A 6,120-nucleotide genomic window follows, 5' to 3' on the forward strand; every position below is an offset into this window, starting at 1 on the left:
TTGCTACTTCATCACTGTAATGTTGCTACTGTGATGAATCGGGCGACCCATGTGAAAGGGTCGTTCGACAACGCCCCCCCCCCAAAAGTGGGTCGCAACCCACAGTTTGAGAACCACTGAGGTAGGGCATGATCAGAGGCTCTCCCCAGAAAGCATCTTCCAGGGACAGAGAAGCCCATTCTCCCCTCCGAGAAGCAGACCTTGAGGGCTGGCAAAAGGGCTCGGCTGTGAAGCAGCCACTTCCAGGAAGGGCTTGGGTCCCTGAGTGTCTTTCTGGCTCCTGGGAGACTGAGTCTAAAGAGAGAAAGGAGGAAAGAAAAGGTCTCTCTCTGCAAAAGCGACAGCAGCTCCTCGTTGTGGGGAGAAAATTGGACCGAGGGGTGGGCTTGCCCTAACAGGAACTGCACTGTTTCAAAGAAGAGGGTTCCGACGACCTGCCTTCCTTCCTTCTTCCCCTCCCTGCCTTCCTTCCGCTGGGTTCCAGCACAGCTGTGCCTGCTAGCCTCCGCTCCTTTATAGTCCAGAAAAGGAAAACACTGGTTTACTCTGCGCCAGGTGAGATGACCTACCCACTAAGCCCAGGGGCGCATTTGCCCCGAAAGTTCTCTCCTAAAGCAGGAGTGCCGGCAAGCCTGTGGTGCAGCGAGTTAAGGTGGCCTTTCAGCTACTCTTTGTCTTTTCCACCAAATGGCTGGGTGGGAGTATGTAAACTAGGTGTTTGGGGCCCACCAAGGGGATTAGATGGCGTGCCACTAGGTAAACAAGGTCCTTGGCAAATTGGAAATTTAGAGTTCAAATGAGTCATTTAGAGCCAAGAATGGAAGGTGTCCTTTGGACCCTGCACTGGGAGCCTTTTAGACCAGGGAGACAGCTAGACCACAGGGCCTGGAGCAGCAGCAGCGATGGCAGAGTCAGGAGACCAGCAGGAGGCAGTGCAGTCTACAGAGAGCTGGGCACCTTTAGGCCAGGTTTGCCCTAGAGCAGGCGGCCAGTCGATATTTACTGGCAGAGTTAAGAGCTCTGTAGCACTGGTTCTAGCAGGGCAGAGTCTAAGGGACCACACCACGGGACTCAGAGCCAGAGAGAGGCCTGTCTGCAGGCATGACTGAGAAGAAGCTGGCCTGACGGAAGAACTGTATTCCGAGACATTCCTCATCCGGTATTGTAAGGTTTCTTCCCTGATGATAAACCCCACACTTGTACATATAGTTTGTGAGTCCTATGTGGCCCCTGTGACGAGTGATCAAGCCCAGCAGAGAAGCAGAGTACCATGGGAAGGGTTTATAAAAAGGTTGGAGTGTAGAAACATGTGTCTGACCCCTGCCTTTGGCTCTTTTTAAAAATCATTTTATTGGGGGCTCATACAACTCCTATCACAATCCATACATGCATCAATTGTGTAAAGCACATCTGTACATTCATTGCCCTCATCAGTCTCAAAACACTTGCTCTCCACCTAAGCCCCTGGCATCAGCTCATTTTTTCCCTCCCTCATGAACCTTGATAATTTATAAATTATCATTTTGTCCTATCTTATACCATCCGACGTCTCCCTTCACCCAATTTTTCTGTTGTCTGTCCCCCAGGGAAGAGGTTAGATGTAGATCCTTGGAATTGGTTCCTCTGCTTTGGCTCTTGATCTGCTTAGTCCTCCTTGTGAAGTTAGGTGAGGTGAGGTGCTGACCTCACACCAATTTTAGAGGCTAAACTAGAAGTGTGAGGTGGTCTTGAGGCCCTCAACAAGTATGGAAATAATTAGCAGACTCAGCCTGTGAAACTGACTGGCTGAAGCCACACCCACAAGACCAAGCCCGCCTTCCCGAAAGAGGGTGCCAGGTCCAGGAACCATCTGGGCACACACTGCCACGTGAGTTGTCAGTCCTGCTGCTGACTGGCTCATACCTGCTTGAGTCACTTGGTAGGGGGTGCAGCCAAATGGCCCAGCCCTTGGTTTGGGGTGATTAGTGCCACAAGCCAACTGAAATCGGGCTCACTTCGCTGCAGACAGCTGTGGCCTTTGAGTTTGCTTAGCCCCCCGGCCCTCTAACAGAGCAAAATGCTGCCCGTTCCCTGACCATCTTCCCGACCGTGGGAGCACGTGGCTGGGTGAGTGGGTCAGTCCACTCATCGAGGCTTCCCCCGTCTACGCTAACCCCTCTACCAAAGATGGATGTCCTCTGAGAGAGATTGGTCTCTCCTGATGGATGACGTGGCCAAAGTCACCGAGCATGGCTGGCCGTCCTTGCCGCTACGGAGCATTTTGGTGGGATTCCTTCTAGGAGCGCTGTGTTCATTCTGGCAGGCCAGGGTAGAGCCACGGCTCTTCACCAAGCCGACTCGGCCACATCACCCCTTTGCACTGTCCAGCTTGTGCACACACCAGGCATGGAAGCACTCACGGCTCGGGTCAAGTTTCCCTTTCTCCCCATCAAAGTGCCATCTTTGCTTGGATGCCTCCACATGGGCCGCCCCCCATCCGGCCCAATCGAGCTCATTGCATTCTGCTCCACCGAGTTATGGGGCTGAGAGCAGGGTCTGCGGCTCCTCCATCTTCCTCTCCTTAAGTGTGCTATTTGGTGTCTGGTCAGGCTGCTAAGTCGGCAACGGTGCCGTGGACACCCACTATGTGCTGGAAGCTAGGGATGCAGGGAGGACCAGGGCAGACTTGCCTCTTGCCGTAGAGCAGTGGTTCTCAACCTGTGGGCTGTGACCCCTTTGGGGGGGGGTGTCGAAGGACCCTTTCAAAGGGGTCACCTAAGACCATAGAAAAACATAAGTATTTCCCAATTTACAATTATGTATTTTGTGATTAATCACTATGCTTTAATTATGTTTCTGTTCAATTTGCAACAATGAAAATACATCCTACATATCAGATATTTACATGACAGTTCATAACTAGCAAAATGACAGTGATGAAGTAGCAATGAAAATCACTTTATGGTTGGGGGTCACCACCACATGAGCTGTATTAAAGGGTCTCGGTCTGAGGAAGGTGGAGATCCACTGCCGTAGAGCTGACCTTCTATTGGGAGTCCGACCGAACCAGAAAGATGAATAAATGAAGTAATCACGGACAGTGAGAAAGGGGGAAAGAATACAAGGGTGTTGACTGAATAAAGAAATGAAACAGTGGGACTTTAAATGAGTTGCTACACCACTCAGGGCCTTTGGCTTCATCCCTCAGAAGCCCTCATGTCAGGGGTCATCACAATGGAGACTGGAGACTTAAAAAGCCCGGGAGCAAGGTGAAAGGGGATGCCAGGTGGGTGCTGAGGAAGGAAGAGGCAGCAGGGTGGCACGTCGTAGAACACCGGGGATGGTGAGAGGGGGCCTGCCTGGCAGCCACTGACTGGAAACTCCCAGGGGGAAGACAGCTCCCCAGGACAGACTCTTCCCTGCCCTGTTCCTGCCTGAGAGAGTAGGAGGCGGCATTAGGAGCAGGTAGAGATGGAATCAAAATAAAACTCTGATGACTCAAAGAGAGTCAGGCAGGCAGGGAAATTGATTAGACCCATATGACAGGATGGCATCTGGGCGCCCCGAAGGCCTCATTTTAGGACCTGAGGGATGTAGACTTCTCCACGGAACCATCCTGGAATCCCGTGGAACGAATGCACACCCTCTAAGCGGGGTTTGGAGTGGAAGAAGGGTGGGTGTCTTCTACCGCTCGGCTGGAGACAGCAGCACTATTTTGGTTGTCTTCAGTCTTAGCAGCTGTCTCTTCTGTCACCAGGTCATTTCTGCTTTCTCCCAAACAGACTTTTGCTGCACAGTCAGTAAAGTTACAGATGGAGGAACGAGGGGCTCCGCTGGTGCTGCGAGCCTTTTCTATTCCTCTTATATTGGGATCCCTACTCCACTGAACAGGAAACCAGGGACAAGCTGAAGGCTTTGCCCAGAACTCAAAAGATGGCAGGCGGGCTGTGCTCAGAAACCCTCCTGCCTCTCAGCTGTGGGGAGCTGACCCACACCGGCTTGTCTTACTGTGCGCCTCCGCCGGGCCAGGCGGCCACGGCACCACACCAGAGCCCAGGCTGGATGCCAGAGCTGAGAGGTACTTTCCTTTCTGACCAGAAGGTACATTTCACCCTCAGCTCCGGCACTTGCCGGCTGTGCTGTCGGCTCAGCTGACAGAGCCGAGGTCACTCAGATGTGGTGGTGCTTACTCAGCAGCCGTGTGGCCTTCCGGGCCGCCAGGCACCAACACCCCGCCTCCCGCAGCCCTGGTTGTGTGCAAGCTTCAGAACGGAAAGGGAGCAAAAAGCACAGAGCGTGCTGCCAACTCCGGGGAGAACCTCACCCCCCCCAAATTAAGAAACAAACTCAAACCCAACTCACAGGCGGCACGTTGACCATATAGGACAGGCTAGAACTGCCCTGGGGCATCAATTACAGCTTTTATAGGAACAGAAAGCCACAACTTTCTCCTGTGGGGGGCCTGGTGGGTGTGAACCGCTGACATTGTGGTTAGCGGCCCAACACGCAACCCCACTATGCTCCCTAGTAGGGTACCAGGGGACTGCATTAAAGAACGAACACACTATTTTAGCTAATGGATTCAACAAACCCATTGGTGACAGTTGCCCCCCTTTAGCATTATTGCTAGCAGCAGGGGGTGGGGAGGGGGGGTGTCCTGACTTGTGGGAACCTCATGCACAGCAGATCAAATTGCTGCAGGTCCTGGACCGAAGCGTCCTCAGGTCCAATGCCACCCCGTCAGTTGTGGGCTGGAGCACCGTGACTTTCATCGATTTCTCTCGAGTGCATCTCCAGACCTTTCTCCCTGGAAGCACTACTGAGCCTTGGTCAGCATCAGAACCTCATCGACTCAACTTATCCTTCAACCTGCACGAGTTGTCACTAGGGGTGATGAGGTGACACTGTCAGGCGGGGTGATAAAATATTCTTGTGCAGTGTTTCAACAGAAGTTGTTTTTTATAAAATAACCCGTGATTACAGCAAAAACATTGTTTTGTAAGCTTACACATCAATAGGCTGCCAAGGCGAACATTCTACACTCATTGACTTTTAGAGCCTTTTCGTCTGCTCTGGTCAGAGCTGTCATTCTTACCCAATGCCAGCGCTGCTTGGAGTCATGTGATTGTTTTGGCATGCACGACAGTCTTATGTTGCTACCAATCTTCTAAAGCTTTCGTTTTAGCTACAACCTTGTGATTAGAATCTGTATGAGTGACGTTTTTGAACATCAACTGCTTCTGTGGAGCAAACCAGGACAAACTCATGGAGTCATCCCTGCGGCGGCGTCGACATGCAGGAGCACACGGTCACTCACAAGCACGGGCTGTGCGGGCAGCAGTGTGGGAGACCGCTGAGGCTCTGAGGGAAGCCGCTCAGCGTATTTTCTCATCCGTCAACAGGGACTAAACTGGTGGCTTTGCACTAATGGGAGGAGCCCTAGTGGCGTTGTTGGGTTGAGCACTGTGTTGTTAACCACAAGTTTGGCAGTTCAAACTCAACAGCTGCTCAGCAAGATGTTGACAGTCTGCTCCCGGGACGACTGGGTCTCAGGGAAGATCCTCAGGAACCCTCCTACCTGGACGGCGGTGCTGTAACCCACAGCACCCGAGGACCGCGGTCCTTACTCCCACACACCGCCCTGGCACCCTGTTCAGTGCACCCAACGGCCTTCCCCTAAGGCCTTACCGTTGGCTGTTCTCGCGCCTTTAAGCAGAGGTGATGGTACCCTGGCATCACCAGCACACAAGGGGAGGCCAAACTAGGTGGTCATCATCTCCTGAGGCCTTGCCACTCCCAGGCTTTTGGATGTCCTGCCTTTCAAAGGGCAATTGATGCCACCAGAGTCCCTCAGTGGGGAGGACAGGTCACTCATCAGTTAAACGACTTCTCAAGGAGCCCACTACATGCCACGGACTGCTCCAGGCTGTGGATATGGTGGCAGCAAGGCAGTCCCAGGCGACCTCCTCAGAGGTAGAACCATCACAAGCATGTCTGCCAGGGCCCACGGTGAAACGCCTGGGTTTGGGAGTGCGAGAACCTGGCCGGGTCCCACGAGTTCATGTTTGCTCATCAATCCAATGGAGATGGTGACGTTTAAGGCTGCCGTGATAATTACTGTAAGAATCTCCTGGATCCTTA

The sequence above is a fragment of the Tenrec ecaudatus genome, chromosome 10 (genome assembly GCF_050624435.1).
Source record: "Tenrec ecaudatus isolate mTenEca1 chromosome 10, mTenEca1.hap1, whole genome shotgun sequence".
In the NCBI taxonomy this organism is placed as follows: Eukaryota; Metazoa; Chordata; class Mammalia; order Afrosoricida; family Tenrecidae; genus Tenrec; species Tenrec ecaudatus.